The sequence below is a fragment of the Mauremys mutica genome, unplaced genomic scaffold (assembly GCF_020497125.1).
Source record: "Mauremys mutica isolate MM-2020 ecotype Southern unplaced genomic scaffold, ASM2049712v1 Super-Scaffold_100100, whole genome shotgun sequence".
In the NCBI taxonomy this organism is placed as follows: Eukaryota; Metazoa; Chordata; order Testudines; family Geoemydidae; genus Mauremys; species Mauremys mutica.
Window position 1 is genome coordinate 872,138 of NW_025423267.1, and position 17,030 is coordinate 889,167.

General features: G+C 51.1%; 2 non-coding genes across 2 annotated transcripts; both read left to right on the forward strand.

The window, feature by feature from the left end:
• The first annotated feature begins 13,830 nt into the window (after positions 1-13,830).
• On the forward strand, positions 13,831-13,912 carry TRNAS-CGA. The gene has a single exon. It is a non-coding gene; the product is annotated as a tRNA-Ser (tRNA).
• Positions 13,913-15,039: 1,127 nt separating this feature from the next.
• On the forward strand, positions 15,040-15,112 carry TRNAF-GAA. Its single transcript has one exon. It is a non-coding gene; the product is annotated as a tRNA-Phe (tRNA).
• Positions 15,113-17,030: the final 1,918 nt, after the last annotated feature.

The window sequence follows — 17,030 nt, forward strand, 5'->3', positions numbered from 1 at the left end:
ACCCTGGCCACCCCCCTCCTCTGATTTGCCCCCCTTTGCCCCTCTTTAATCCCTGTAAAAAGTAGGGGGGGCTGGGTCCCATTCTTTGGGGGGGCTGGGCGCCTGGCCCCTGCCTGCCCAATGCTCAAAGCGCCCCATGATCTTGTGGATGTTTGCCGAGTGCTGCAGGGTCACCTGCAGGGGGCGAGAGACGCAGTTAGGGGGTGATGCAGCCACGGATGCCTCACCCAACACTGAGATACAGCCACCTCTGGGGTGGGTTGCACAAGTCAGCAAATGAATTTGGAACAGGAAATGCACTGAAAGGACCAAGGCAGCTGCAGGAGGTGGAGAAAAGCAGAAAAAGCAGGAGCCCTGCCCCTCCCTCACTCTACCCACTAACCCTCCTCCCCTCTCCTCCCAGAGTTGGGGGGAGAACCCAGGAGTCCTGGTCCCCAGCCTTGCCCACCCCCATATTCCATCCAACAGCTGCCCCCCCCAATTGCAGGGCAGCGCCATGGGGCACACCAGGGGCTGCCTGTTTGCACAGGACAGACGACACCAGTGCCCCAGGGTGGGGAGAGATGATGCTAAGGGAGAAGCAGGCAGCAGACACCCCCACGACAGAGAAAGAAGTGCTAGGGGGCGCCGTGCTGCAAGGAGTGAGGGGGGTTGGCAGGGAATGGGAGGATCTCCCCTCACAGCGGGTGCATCTGTCTCCCCCCACGCAATTCCTCCCCAGCCCTACCCCGGCCCAGGCTAACCCCGGCCCAGCTACCAGGGTTACATTTGGCCTGGATTCCCCAGCTGCTGGGGGAGGGACGTGAGGCTGGGGAGCATGAGCCTCTACTCCCCCTTGCCCCGACACAGCTGCCTGGGAACTGACCAAAGGAGCCTGCAGCACTGCTGCCTAGAGGAAACTGAGGCACCAGCCCGTGACAGACACCTCATGGCTCTCCTCAGCCTCATCCTCTTTCCAGATACAACCTGGGGTGGCGGAGGGGAACTCAGGGCAGTTGTATAGTCAACCTGTGGAACTCCTTGCCAGAGGATGTTGTGAAGGCCAAGACTATAACAGGGTTCAAAAAAAGAACTAGATAAATGAACAGAGGACAGGTCCATCAGTGGCTATTAGCCAGGGTGGGCAGGGATGGTGCCTGTAGCCTCTGTTTGCCAGAAGCTGGGAATGGGTGACAGGGGATGGATCACTTGATGATTCCCTGCTCTGTTCATTCCCTCTGGGGCCCCTGGCACTGGCCGCTGTCAGAAGACAGGAGGATACTGGGCTAGATGGACTTTGCATCTGACCCAGTCTGGCCGTTCTTATGTCTCCCTTGGAGCAGCAGTGACACCCAGTGGCCAATCAGGGTAACACACAGAGCATGTTTCCCTTGGAGCAGCAGTGACACCCAGTGGCCAGGTGGCGTAATGCACAGCGTGTGTCTGCCTTCTAGGAGCAGTGACACCCACCGACCAGTCACGATAAAGCACAGAGTGTGTTTCCCACCAATCTGGGTACTGCACGGAGCATGTTTCCCATGGAGCAGCAGTGACACCCAGTGACAATCAGGTGGCATCAGACTCTTCTCGTTTGGTGGGGGACTGAGGTGGGCTAGATAAAAAAAATTGAGGGGCTTTGCCCCCCATCACCTGGCCCCACCTTTCATGGGGGGGGCCATGCCTCCCATGCCTCTGCTCCTCAGTTAAAGGCCAGGGGTTAGAGCAATACAACCTTATTAAAATAAAATAGTAAACAGGGTTTACTTTAAATAATCTAAAGCTGTCCAAAGCCTCGTGGCTCAGATCAAGTGTGAGTAGTCTCTTGGCCTAGCCAAGGCCGTGATCAAGTGTCTTGATGTTTTTGATCTTTTGGCCTCGAGATGACAGTCTTGTCCAGGGTCATCCTTAGGATTTATGGTGCCCTAGGCAGGATTATTAAACTAGTGCCCCTGTGCCTGTCTTGCTCTTAGCAACACAAACATAAGCATACACTATTGGAAAACTTGCCACATGTATGTTATTAAAACCAGTTTAACTTAATTAAGCACACTACAATGCTGATGGACTAGCACTAAAGAAGTAGCACTATAGAAAAAATTCTGATTTGACAGAATGATGCAAATAATATAATTTTTTTAATTTGTCAACATTTTATTGGAAATTTATATGAAGAGGTATTGAAACAAGGATTAGTTTTTAATTAAAAGCAATCTTTCTGGCTTTTTTGGCTGCAAAATCAGTAATAGTGTCATTGTATGACAAAGACAAAGTGATGTCTTGTTTGATTGCAAGAATAGCAAGACCAGTCAAGTGTTCCTGACTCCTTCTAGAGCAGAGATAGTTTTTAATGAGCTTTAGTTTGGAGAAACTCCGTTCTCCTGATGCTACTGTTACAGGAATTGTCAGTAGAATATGAGTGGCAACGTACACATTAGGATGTATGTCAACAAGTTTGCTGGTATGAGTAAACTGTACAATGTCCATTATCGATTTTGCATGTGGCAACATTGATGACAGTGTCCTCAATTCTTCATACAGTTCAAGTCCATTTAAATCAAAACGATCGCCGTGCTTCAGGAGGCTCTCTAGGTCAGGGGTCTACAACGCGGTGGCTGCGGGTGCCATGGCGCCCGCAGGGGCCTCTCAGTGCACCTGCGTACTGGCTGGTGGATGAGCATCTGCCGAAATGCTGCCAAAATTTGGCGGCATTTCGGCAGCGACTCCTCTGGATGACGCTGCTTGCCGCCGATAAGCAGTGTCATCCAGAGGCGTCGCCGCTGAAATGCCGCCGAAATTCGGCTGATGCTCGTCCACTGCCACAGTCCTTCATCTCGTGACCACTGCTCTCGGTTCTTGCACTTTGTCATTAGTTGCTCTTGTTTTCCTATTTCGTTGAATTTAGTCCCGCTCAGCCCACGTACCAGCTGAGTGAATGGAACCCCAGGCCGACAGTGGCTCAGCCAGGGTATCAGCCCCCGCCTTGCTCAGCCCGCTGCCAGCCTGGGGTTCCTTGGGGGTCCCCAGGCCAGCAGTGGGTGCTGAGTGGGGCCGGCAGCCGGGACCCCGGGTGGCAATGGGGCAGCAGCCAGAACCCCAGAGCAGCGTGCCATCGAAAATCAGCTCACGTGCCACCTTTGGCACGTGTGCCGTAGGTTGCCGACCCCTGCTCTATACATTAGTAAGGAGATGAGCATATTACAGTTGTTGGAGGGCTCTATTTAGCAGTAACAGGGCTATAGGAAAGTCAGTCAACATTTTTTGTTTCTCTGACGAAAACTGGCCCACTCCCTTCCCCATACCAAACTTGTCACAAATAATTGCCAACAACTTAATTTTCTGTTTTTGGCTAAGATATTGATTTTTTTAAAAAAAATATTGAAATTGGATTCAGGATTGTTAGCAAGCTCTTTTGGCAAACAAATTTGTTAAATGACAATCTAAATGCAACTCAGTACTGCTTTCATGCTTGACTCACCCCCCAGCCTGCTGGTCCAACAGCTACAGTAGAGGAGGAGATAGGTGGAAAACTGCAGGACCCCAAAATCCACCTCTTGGGGTGCAGAATGGCAAGAGCAGCAGCAAACCCTCATCTCTGATCACATGCCAATGGGCACCACCGCCAGCCCAATGACCATGGTGAAGTTAGCACAGCATCTGATCTCAGGGACGGGGCACCCATAGAGCCACAGCAGTGCATCCTGCCCTGTGCAGCTCCCCCTGGATGAGATGGATCGCTGGCAGCTGCCAGCCCGGGGGAGAGAGGCGCTCCCCAGCTAGGGTGATCAGATCCAGATGATCTGATTTTATAGGGCCAGTCCCAATATTTGGGGCTTTTTCTTTATAGGTACCAATTATCCCCACCTAGGGTGACCAGACAGCAAATGTGAAAAATCGGGATGGTGGTGGGGGGAATAGGAGCCTATATAAGAAAAAGACCCAAAAATCGGGACTGTCCCTATGAAATCGGGACATCTGGTCACCCTACAGGTGAGTTCCTTCCCAGAGACCCCAGCAACCAATCCCCTCCCTCAGGGTACATCTTCACTACACGCCGTATCGGCGGGTAGCAATTGATTTCTTTGGGATCGATATATCGCGTCTCATCTAGACGCGATATATCGATCCCCGAACGCGCTCCTGTCGACTCCGTAACTCCACCAACCCGAATGGCGGTAGCGGAGTTGACATGGGAGCCGCGGACATCGATCCTGCGCCGTGAGGACGGTAGGTAATTAGATATGATACTTCGACTTCAGCTACGTGAATAATGTAGCTGAAGTTGCGTATCTTATATCGATTTTCCCCCGTAGTGTAGACCTGCCCTCAGACTGTGCTGCATTCGGCTCTCTTTAGGACTCAGCAGCCCTGCTCTTACATGCTCCACTGCTTCCCGTCTGTCCGGGCTCCCGGCAGAGCGGTGCCCCAAGACCTAGTGGTGCCCTAGGCGGCTGCCTGTTCTGCCTATGGCTAAGGACGGCCCTGGCCTTGTCTGTGTCTTTGGAACCTTGAGGTAAAATATTATTTAAATCCAAAGTTCTTAAAGATCCCATCAATAACCAAAGCCAAAATAAAAAATTGAAACCAAAAACAATGCTTAATTTAAAACCCAAACATTAAGAAAAACTTTGTTTTTAAAAATAAAAACTAACAAATACCATAAATTAATAATTTCAACATTTTATCAAAAAGGTGTGCTACAGCAGGATGATAAAATAACATAAAATAAATAAGCCTGACCACTAAAACCTCCTATAAAGGAATCAAAACCTTGAATACTGGCCAAATCTGTATAAAATATGCAGAACAATGTCAAAACTGGTGTTGTAGGTCAGCCATTTGAATCCAGCAAATGTCAATTAAAAGCTCCATTCCAACTTAAAAAAACAAAACAACCTAATAAACCAAAACAGTCACAACCTGAAACAAGCCTACACAGAAGCAAAATTGGAACAAACGATGTAAATTTCTAATTCTAACTTCTTGTTTCTCCCAGGAGGAAAGTGTTTTGCACCCCAGTAACCAGGCTGTCACTGCAGCTTTCCTTTCACTAAATAAGATTTTTACTAAATATAAATTGCCCTCAGATTTCTGTATGAGAAATTGAAATTGTATCTTTGCACTAATATCCCAAGTGTGCAAGTCCGTCCCCTCAGAACAGCCCCACACCCTGAGCCCAGGGGAGACTCCCAACTGGTTTGTGCATTTGTAACCCTGGGGCCTGAAGCTGATGAGAGAAAGGGAAGTGAGCCATCTTGGAGCTTTCCGATACCACCTGCTGGGAGCAGAGGGAATTGACTGAGCAACGTCCTGGCTAATTTTCACCTTGTTCTCTGCCAGCAGGCTCCACTGGAGAGCTCGGGAGTGACTTGACCATGGCAGCACCCTATGTACATTTTGGAGCCATTGGGGTGAAATGTGAGTACTTTTGGGGTTGGGACCCACATGAGAAGCGATGTGGACAAACTCTAGAGAGTCCAGCAGAGGGCAATAAAAATGATTAGGGGGCTGGGGCACATGACTTATGAGGATCTACAGGCTATATCCTGTATGTTAAGCTAAGGCAAAGTTAGCATACCTATATTGTGACCTTTTACTCAGAAAGGAAACTTGACCTTTATCTTGTTACTTAAATAGAGAAGTACCCACGCCTGTCTAAGACCTTTACCTAGACCAATCGACAATGGAGAATGGCATAAGGGGTTTTTCAGTGTTGTACCCACAGAATTAACAGGTACACCACAAGGGAACTTAGGTACATGTCATCAACACGCACAAACATACTAGCCTATGAAGTAAGCGTACCCTAATGTTTTGTGGGTAAGGAATGAAATTTGGGCATAGGAGGAAGGATTTCCGGCGCTTGTGCCCTATAAAAAAAGGTAACCCACCTCGCTAGAGCACGTCGCTCTATCATTCTGAGTTACTTCCTCCACTCTCTCTCTATCTACTATCAGTAGGCTGTACTTGTTCTTAAACTTTAAGTTTCACAGTAACTCGGCTAAGCTCAGTTTCCCTACGTTTTTACTCTTTGTTTATTAGGTTTTGATTTTAAGTTTAATTTATTCAAGTAAACCCAAAGTAACATTAGCTTTTTCTAAGCACTGCATCTTTCACTCAAGAATTGAGAAACCTGAACTGCAAGGCTGGTCCTGTGTCTCTTACCACCAGGTTATCAAGGAAGGGTGTGAGTATATTAACCAAAACTTTGTTGCATACAATGCCATATGTATCTTTTGAATAGCAGTAATGCAACTGTAACTTTATAACTCAATTAAATTAAATAAAATGTAAGCTAATAAATTAAATTTTCATCATAATTTCCAAATTAATATTATTAGTACACCCTAAATCAGGCTGCATGGGACAGAGAGTTGGAGTGCAGGGGGATGAGAGCACTGGCTAGGGGGTGCAGGCTTTGGGGTGGGGTTGGAATGAGAGGTTCAGGGTGCAGTAGAGGGCTCAACGTTAGGGCAGAGAATTGGGCTGTGAGGGCTCTGGAACAAGGCCAGGAAAAAGAGAATTAAGGCATGCAGGGCCATCCTTAGGATTTATACTGCCCTAGGCGAGATTATTAAACTGGTGCCCCTGTGCCTGATCTGCTCTTAGCAACACAAATATAAGCATACAGTATTGGAAAACTTGCCACATTCATGTTATTAAAACCAGTTTAACTTAATTAAGCACACTGTAATGCTGATGCACTAGAACTAAAGAAGTAGCACTATAGAAAAAAATCTGATTTGACAGAATGATGCAAATAGTATAATTTTTTTAATTTTGTCAAAATTTTATTGGAAATTTATATGAAGAGGTATTGAAACAAAGATTTGTTTTTAATTAAAAGCAATCTTTCTGGCTTTTTTGGCTGCAAAATCAGTTTAATAAGCTGGATTTCCAAACAGTGGGAAAATATAACCCTAGTTTTACTGCTAGGTAAAGCACAAAGTGACCAAAATGAAGTCAGCACAGAATCATCTCATCGAGATTAAGGTAGCACAGAAATGTTACAGAAGTCCTATTGTGCCTTATTTTGTTTGGAAAGACATTAGCAATAGCAGCACATTCACTTGATAAAATACATGATAAATCACTGCCTCTAAAGTTCCATCAAAAACTGACATTTTCACAGCTCTAGCATGATCTGCTGTACAGATTCTTCACAAGGAAGTGTCCCTGGCCTTTTTAACTCATATTAACTATGAATTTACTTTATGACAGTTGGAGAAAACATTGTGAAAATGTAAAACATTGGCTGCCCAACTTCTGGGCTGGCAAAAGCTATACTGACTCACAGGAAAAAAAAAAGCAGGAGAATCTTAGCACAACATATGGTGAGTCTATACCAGGGGTCGGCAACGTTTCAGAAGTGGTGTGCCAAGTTCACTGTAATTTAAGGTTTCTCGTGCCAGTAATACATTTTAACGTTTGTAGAAGGTCTCTCTCTATGTCTATATTATATAAATAAACTATTGTTATTATCTGAGGTCCTGGCCACCGGTCCTGCTCAGGCCGCTGCCAGCTGAGTAAATGAAACCCCAGACCAGCAGTGGGCTGAGCGGGACTGGTGGCTGGAACCCTAGACAAGTATCCCAGGCCCTGCTCAGCCCCCTGCTGGTCTGGGGTTCTGACCACCAACTCCTGCCAGCCAGGATCCCAGCCGCCAACCCCCCTCAGCCCGCTACCAGCCAGGGATTCTGCTCACCCAGGCTGGCAGGAGGCAGAGAGGGGCCAGCGGTTGGGCTCCTGACTGGCAAGGGGCCGGCAGCCGGAACCCCTCCACCTGCCCTGCTCAGCCCGCCACCAGCCCACTCAGCCCGCTGCCAGCTGAGTGAATGGAAACCAGGCTGACAGCAGGTTGTGTGGTTCAGCCGGCCAGCTCACCTGCCACCTTTGGCGTGTGTGCCATAGGTTGCCGACCCCTGCTCTATACACTAGTAAGGAGATGAGCATATTACAGTTGCTGGAGGGCTCTTATCAGGAGTAACAGGCTATAGGAAAGTCAGTCAACATTTTTTGTTTCTCTGATGAAAACTGGCCCACTCCCTGCCTCAAACCAAACCTGTCACTAATAATTGTCAACAACTTAATTTTCTGTTTTTGGCTAAGATATTGATTTAAAAAAATATTGAAATTGGATTCAGGATTGTTAGCAAGAATTTTTGGCAAACAAAGTTGTTAAATGACAATCTAAATGGCAACACAGTACTGCTTTCATGCTTGGCTCACCCCCAGCCTGCTGGTCCAACAGCTGCAGTAGACCCCAAAATCCACCTCTTGGGGTGCAGAGTGGCAGCAGCAGCAAACTCTCAGGTCCAATCACACGCCAATGGGCACCACCACCAGCCTTACGGACCATGGTGAAGTTAGCACAACATCTGATCTCAGGGACAGGTCACCCATGGAGCCACAGCAGCTCATCCTGCCCTGTGCAGCTCCCCCCGGATGAGGTGGATCGCTGGCAGCTGCCAGCCCGGGGGCGAGAGGCGCTCCCCAGCTAGGGTGACCAGATCCAGATGTCCTGATTTTATAGGGCCAGTCCAGATATTTGGGGCTTTGTCTTATATAGGCACCAATTACCCCCACCTAGAGTGACCAGACAGCAAGTGTGAAAAATCAGGACAGGGGGTGGGGATTCCTCAGCAGGGAGCCAGTCAGCCTCCTCCCCCCACCTACCCCCCAGCACCTCACCCAACCCAGCCCTGACGGAGGGGAGGGAGGGGAGAGAGAGGGATGCTCCTGGGGAGGAGGGAGAAAGGAGGGGGTGCTCCATGGGGCAGGGTGGGAGAAGAATGGATGTTATAGGGGACAAAAGAGGATACTGGTTCCAGAGCCAAAGAGCCTGCCTCACCTCACCTCAGCCGGGGGGGAAAGAGTCACACTCACAGGTGAGCTCCCTCCCCAACCCCCTTCCCAGAGACCCCAGCAGCCAATCCCCTCCCTCAGACTGTGCTGCATTCGGCTCTCTCTAGGACCCAGCAGCCCTGCTCTTACATGCTCCACTGCTTCCCATCTGTCCAGGCTCCCAGCAGAGCGGTGCCCCCAAACCTAGCGGTGCCCTAGGCAGCTGCCTATGGCTAAGGACGGCCCTAGAGACATGAGAGAGAGATCAGGCTAGAACAGAAAGTGGTGGTAGAGAAGAAAGTTTAAAATGCAAGGAGAAAAAAAATCTTCCCCCTGCTCCCTCTCATCAGAGCATCTAAAAACCAGATGAGAAATATCTCTCCCACACTGCAATATCAACTCTGGTGGGCTTGGACTGAGGGAAGAACTTCTCTCTTTTACAACTCCAGCTCACCTGGGCTGGGCCATGGATATCTGCCCCCCACAGATCTGGTACGCCTGGCCTGGGACAGGGGAGGGGCTCCTCTCCTCTCCATTGGGGACATGGCGGGATGAGAGATGTGACAGGGCTTTACGGGAAATCATTATTTGCCTGATTCATGTGCCAGTCCTAGTACTTGCTGACCCAACAAACTGTTTATCCTGCATGCTGATGCCAGTTTGGAGGGTCTGGGAGCACTCTCCTACCAGGAAATGGAAGGTAAATGTAAATCTGTGGCCTTTGCCAGCTGAGGACTGTCTGATAGGGAAATTCGCTATCCCATCCACCAGCTGCAGTTCTTGGCCTTGAAATGGGCCATCATTGAGAAATTTCGAGACTACTTGTCTGGTGCTCAGTTTCAGGTATGGACAGAGAACAATCCACTGACTTATGTGTTAACAAGGGATAAGCTGGATGCTACAGGGCAGAGATGGGTGGCTACTTTTGCTAGCCATAACTTCAGCATTCAATACCAATGAGTTGGTATAACAGGGAGTGTGATTTATCAGGACCTCCAATTCTTGGCTGGGGGAGGGTGTAAGCAGGGTCAGAATGAACTCTACCCTGCCATCTGTTGGTGATGTGCATGGTCACACCCACCCCACATTGCATGATGGGGGTGCTTGTCCAAATGGTGATTTTGGCTGCTGTGGCATCTCCAACCTCTTTCTTATTAGGGCAAAAGTAATTAAGTGTAGTAATCCTGGTGACACGAATCAAGAAAAGTAGAACGGTACTTAACAGTTCTTGATTTCAGAACTCACCCAAACCAACATAAAAATCTTTAGACAAGGCACATGGGTTCAAAACAATAGCAAGTTAAAAGAGATTGAAAATCAATATTTGTGTTTTGCACCATGGGATTCTTTAGCAATCTCTAAACACACATTTTATGGTTTTCTTCTCCCTATAGTTTAAAAATAGAATTAATTATTATTCCATACACTGAAAATCTCTGATGAAGAAGTCAGAATTTTAGTTATACTTAAACTGGTTGTCTTTGATGGTACTTAAAAGCTAAAGTTGGTAGAAATATACTGCTGAATGAGAAGCTGGTAAAAAATATTTGATGGAAGAGTTAGCAGATCAAGATTGTTAGTCACAGGTCAGTGGGTGGGTTTATGCAAATTCAGGACTCTGGGACCAGGGGAGGCACATGCACCACCTCTGCAACTGACTTTTGCTACCTCACTCCATAACAACACACCTTTTACCCCTCAGGACCAAAAATATACACCGTGAAAGAGGCCTAACGGCATAAGCTTAGGGTAAGCAACTGCAGCACTAACAGCAATTTTAAGAGATTCAAAACCATCTCTGTCTTTCCACACCAGGGACAGCAGAAAGGACATCAGCACCACCTTCAAGACACCCACAAACATCCCTTTCTACCTCCCACCACAAGTGGCCGTTAGGAACCCATACCCCTTAATGGTGAGTACTTTTCAGGAAAGGGTAATGCTCTCAAGCCTCAAATGCCAGGTACAGTTACTCTGTCCTTGATCCAAAATCAACAGGAAAATACACTGGATTACTCCTGCCCCAATAACAAAGAGACTGGGGATATCGCAGCAGCTGAAATGAGCGTTTGGACAAGCACTCCCATCATGCAATCCGGGGTGGGTGTAACCATGCAAATGACATCAGCCCCAAAAGGCCTTGACAACACATCACCAACAGATGGCAGGGCAGACTTCATACTGACCCTGCTTCAACTAGATTGTGGCAAAGATTCCAAAACACCGAACGTTAAAACTCACCAAACGCGGGTCAATCCATCCTCATTGTCATAACCGCTCGTTATACTCCACACCCGAACGTAGCCCTCATATGGACAACATACCCTCCTAACTCAGTATCTGTACGTTAGCCTTTTACCCCCCAGTCAGGGCTATTGCAGATTATGTATTCCTTTTGCCACCCCATCTTAAACCGAACTTTGCACCCCTTGGGTAAGCTGTACGTTGTTCCCTGAGCACCAGAAAGTTCTATGCCGAAACTCTGTACTGTACACTTTTTTTTTCTTTGAACGTCATCTTAATAAAATGTTGACTTTTGTTCGAGATCCCGGCTCCTGTTCCTTTGCAAGGCGTGTGCGTTTGCTCCGGGTTTTCGTCTGCTAATACAGCGGGGGAGGGGGGGCGATTGAGCCAGACGCGCTTGCCTGCTGCAGACACGGATCCAAGGCTGAACCTCGTCCCCCACAAGCTTGAAAGCTTAACTGAAAACTGTTTAAGAAGTGCTCCCGTCTCCGGCACTCAGCTACCCAGCTCCCAATGGGGTCCAAACCCCAAATAGATCCCTTTTACCCTGTAGAAGCTGTAAAATCCTGTGACCAGGACAGCTGCCTAGCAGCCTGCGCATCTGCCTGCCAGCACGAGAGCGCGTAAGGCACTAATCCGGATAGTGGCAGCTAGGTGGCAGGGGGAGGGTGCGAAGAACCAGCAGAGTGGCGCAGCAGGAGCGTGCTGGGCCCATAACCCAGAGGTCGATGGATCAAAACCATCCTCTGCTACGCGTGCGCTTGTTTCTTTTCCCTCTGGGCCTTCAAGCGAGCCGGTGAGCAGCAGAGCACCAAGAGCCTAGGCCATGAGGCAAGAGGTGGCTGAGGTGAAGCGGCCTGCCAGGGAGCTCCCTGGCACCTCTGGCTGCCTGGGCTGAAGGCAAGAGGCAGGCCTAGGCGTGGTGAGGGCCTCCTGTCCTGGAATGAGGCTGCAGTGCTTCCTGGTCCCCTTTTCCCACCACCCCGGCAGGCGGCTGCTGCGGGAGAACACGAGGGAGGCTCTTGGGGCGCTAGGCAGCGCTGTGTGTGTGGCTGTCAGGGGAAAGAGCCGAGGCTTCTGACTCGACCTGCCATTGACTGGCGTCGCTCTGCGCGGCCGTCAGCCGGGGCGGGCCAGGCTGTGGACGTGACTCAGGCTTGGGCCGCATGGCCGCGCTTTCCTGACGAGGCATGAGGCAGGCCAAGAGCTTTGCACAGCGTACAGGGAAGTGGGAGGGAGGCATCTTTGAGCCGGCGTGTCTCCTCCGGGACAAGGCTGTATTGAGCACAAAAGCCGGGAATCAGATCAGGGTACGGTCTAGCACATGCATGCAGTGATTAGACAAGCAACAGCAAGGAACTGGACTGCTATGGAGGGAAAGTTCTGTGGGAAGGAACCGAAAAGAGCACCGGGGCTGTGGTACAGCGATGGCATACACTTTCTTTGGCCTGTTTTGCTGGAACAGTTAGCAGAGCGAGATTGTTAGTCACAGGACAGTGGGTGGGTTTATGCAAATTCAGGACTCTGGGGCCAGAGCTGGGATTGTGGGCAGGCACACAACTTCTATGGCACATGCACCATCTCTGCAACCAATGTTTGTTATCTCACTCCATAACACAACACACAGGGCAGCTTTTTACCTCCCAGGACCTCAATATACTATGAAAGAAATCACATTACATAAGCTTAAAGCTAATGATTTCAGCACTGCAACATTAACAACAATTCTAAGTGATCCAAAAATACTGTTGTCTTTACACACTAAGAACAACAGGAAGGGGGGAGGAAAAAAAAAAATCAGCAGGAACCCATACCCTTTGGCATTTGGAACCCATACCCCTTAATGGTGAGTACTTTTCAGGCGAGGGTGAAGCTTTCAGGCTTCAAGTACCCAGTACAGTTACTCTATCCTTGATGCAAAATAAACAGGTAAATAAACTTGATTACTCCTGCTTCTTCTCCGGCAATGCTCTGCTCCCACACCTGCTCACGTGGCTCCAGCCCTCCAGTCTGGCCCCTCCCCCTGCCTGGTGCACTCCCCTGGCCAGCCCAGGCTCTTTGGCGCTAAGAGCCCGGCCGCCAGCCCCACCAGGGGCCCTTGCCAAAGTGCCGCCCAGTCCCCGCCGGGTTCTCTGCTGAGCCCAGCTCTCCCCGGCGGGCCGGTGGCTGCGTCAGGGGCTGCAGCCCAGCTCAGAAAAGGAGGGGGCTGGACAAAGCTGGAACCTGATTTCAAGAACACTTCAGTGATGCCCGAGAGTCGTAGCCGGGTCCAGTCCCAGGAATGATCAAACCTGAGATTTAAATCGGTTCAATTACATGCTCTGCCGGTGCCCCTGACTCCCGGCCCGCAGCCCCTGCTATCCCAGCCCTGAGCTTCCAGTCAGGGCTCTGCCTGTGCCTCTCACTCCCAGACCACAGCTCTGGCTTGTCGCTGGGGCGCTGGGCAATGCGGTGGAAGTGCGCTATACACAGCCAGTCCGGATTCTGCGGGAGTTTCCTTTCTCTGAGCAGGCTGTCTGCAGGGCAAGAAGCTTATGCAGCTTAAACCTTCCTGGGTCTGACCCTTGAGCATTCAGTATCCCTGTCCCACTAGCCGCATCCTGCTGTGCGACTGCACATGGCTAAGCAAAGAGAACAAACCCCCAATCCCCCCTGTGGTTTGGGAGCCAGGTTTGCGGTGGGAATTCTGTAGTTCAGATGACTTCACGCCTGGGCACTGGGATTCTTTACCAGTTTCTCTGGCATGGGGGCAGTTTTGTGCTCACAACTGTGATGGCCGAGTGGTTAAGGCGTTGGAGTCGAAATCCAATAGGGTTTCCCTGCACAGGTTCAAATTCTGCTCACAGTGAGGCCTGTGTTTTAGCCAGTCTCTCACCCGGGCAATACCTCTGTACAACCCCCTGAGACACTCTCAATTCTCTCCCCACCCCAAGTAAATCCTGTTCTGCTCCTTTCGTAGAGATGCCTGGGACACCCCCTCACACTGTGTCCCTGAGGGGTCAGGCAAACTCTCAGCACCTGAACCGTCTGCCACTCACCTGGTGCCCCATAGATCAGCCATAGCCCTGGTTCTGCTCCTCTCTCTAGAGTGTGAAAGGAGCCAAGTGAGCAACTCCGTGGGAGCTACGGGGCTGCAGAACCAACAGGAAAAAAAAAAGGTGCTCAGCTGTTCAGTGGGGTGCAGGAGGCGCTGGGTGGGGAGGGGGAGGAGCAGAGACAGGAAGAGGTGGGGGAGGGAGAGGAATGGGGCAGGAAGGTGCAGGGTGAGAAGAGATGGGACAGGGGTGGGGGCTTGGGGGAAGGGGTGGAGTGGGGGCAGGGCCTGGGGAGGAAAGTGGGGGGTTTGTTCTGGGCCGGCCCTGAAGGGAAGCACCGACTCTCACAGTGACAATACAACTGACCAGCCTTGCGGGGGAGGCTGAGGGAGATCCACACTCACCAGGTCTCTTCTCTCCCCCACGGTGAGCCAGACACGGCTCTCTCCTGGCTCTCACTCTAGCAGCTGGACGCCAAGGAGCCATTTCCCCACAGGAAGTGCATCGAGTGCCCCTGTGGTGCTGGGGGGCTGGCGCTGCTGCCTGTGGGGCTGGCAGGGGGGTTGACGTCTGCACAGACTCTCAGCTGCCAGGCCGGAGGGGGCACTTGGGACCTTACCAGACTGGCTCAGTGAAGACGGGGGGTTGACAGAGCAATACAGACGCTCTCCAGAGCAGGGAGCAGCAGCCGCCCATGCAGCCAGGCAATGAGCATTTCCCACAGCCTGGAGCCGAGGGGGAGGTGGCAGCTGCTGTTCCAGCTCCTCGGGGACAGGCCCTGTCAGCCAACAGCCACTTCTTACTCCCCACAGCTAAGGGCGGCGGGTTCCTCCGGTGGGGGTGTGGAGCAGCCGTTCGTTTTCCTGTCCTTTTTGTGTGCAACTGCTGCCAAAAGCATCCCGGACAGAGAAGCAACAGGCCAAACTCCTACCATGCAGCTGCCAAAGTAGTTCAGTTGGGAGAGCGTTAGATTGAAAATCTAAACGTCCTTGGTTCAATCCCAGGCTTTGGCAGACCCTGTCATCTCTCTTTGAGCAGAGGTGGCTTGTTTTCTGGGAGCACAGCAGTACCTGCACCCAAGGTGAGTCCCTGAGCTTGGGCTCTGCAGTAGGAAAACATAGAATGGGCTTCTGCCCCTAGTTGGCCCACCTGACCTTTAACGATGGGAGCTGTCTTTCCCAACGTGGCAGGAAGAGAGTGAGGCAGAGCAGCCCTCAGGAATGGTGCCAGAGGGCTGCTGGGCAGTGACAGGCAGGGATTGGGGATGAAAACTCCTCTGCACAGCTGAGCAAGGGCAGTACCAGGGAAGGGGCATCTGTAAAAGTGACCCAGCAACACCTCTCCTCCTCTGGTCACCTAGAGCAGAGGCAGCTGGTGCTGAAGGGAGCAGGACGTTCAGCACAATGGTAAAACTGCAGAAACACAACCACCAAGGGACTTAAATCCTCAGTCTTCTGATCCACACTCAGACGCCTTATCCATTAGGCCACATGGTAACATGAGAAAAACCCCTCCAAGCACTTCTTTGGAAAAGGCGACATTGTGTTTCTCAGGTCATCTGCTGAGGGGGGCCGAGACTCTCTGGGCACAAGAAGTCGAGTTCCCAGCAACACGTGAGACTTAATTCTATAGAGCCAGGTGCAGGGTTTTGGCAGGGAGGCTCAGGCCTGGGGGATTGGGGTGCAGCGGACGGACCGGCTGTCTAGGTGCGGAGATTTAGTCACACTGAGGCACAGGAGGGAGGAGGAGGAGGAATCCTGCTGACAGGCAGTGGCTGTGCGTAAAAGAGGAGGGGTTCCTGGGACTTTTTTTTGCCTCTCTTTTGCCTGCCTGGACACTTGCTCTGGCAGTGGCCACATGCTCTAGGTGACAGGCCCCTTGTTCCCAATGTCAGCCCCCATGCAGGGGATATGATCCCCCCACCCCCAAAACTCTGGCCTGCAAGATCTCTTGACTGGTGGCATCTCCTTGCACTGGGCCTTCTGCCCAGGGTCCCCCTCGCTCTCCCACGCTGCTCACTGCACCCACCTCCAGCCCCAGTGCTGCTGCGGCTCTGCCTCCAGCTCCCTGGGCTGCTCCTCTGGCTCTGCTTGCTGCAGCTCTTCTCCCAGAACAGATCTGCTCCCTGGGCAGCTTCTACGGCTCGTGCTGCTGCGGCTCGGCTCCCAGCACAGATCTGCTCTGGTTCTCCCCGGCTGGTGCAGCTCTGCTCCCCGGCTCTTCTTGGGCTCCTGCTCTCTCCTTAGCTCTGCCCCATTCTGGCCCAGGCAGTTCCAGCTCCCACGGAGGATGGGACCCCCTGGCCTGGTGACTCCCTCATTACACTGCCTGGACTGTCAGTGCGGCTAACTTGGAGCTTTGGCCTCTCCCCATTGCCCCTGGGGACTGTCAGTCTCAGGGTCCTGATTTCCCATTGGCCCTTCCCCTTTCTATTGGTGCTGGGAACTAGCCAACCAAACCCCCCACTAAGTTTTAGTAAGGGGCCAACAGTCCCTTACATGAGCCAGCCCCGTGAGGGTCACCGATGTGCAGAGAAAGCAGCACAAGCTGGTCCCATGGTGTAACGGGCAGCACTCAGGACTCTGAATCCTGCAATCTGAGTTCAAATCTCAGAGGGACCTTGTGTTGGCTTGTGGTAAAGCCCTGAAGCTCACAGTGCTCAACTTCCCTGTCTCCAGCTGTGCAAGAGCCAATCTTTCCCCTCCTGCTGGGTGACTTGCTCACTGGAGCCAGGTCTTGGGTTGTGATGGCCAAAATTGGTTGGGGCTCTAGAACTTGTTACCCTGATGCCTGTGGTTTGACCAGGTGGTTGGGATTCTTGCTGCTTCACATGAGGCCCAGAAGTTTGGCCATTTTGCTTGCAGCCACGTTACCTCTTGTCCACCTGGCACTTGAAGGAAGGAGGGCCAGGGCCAGGCTTCATAGTCAGGG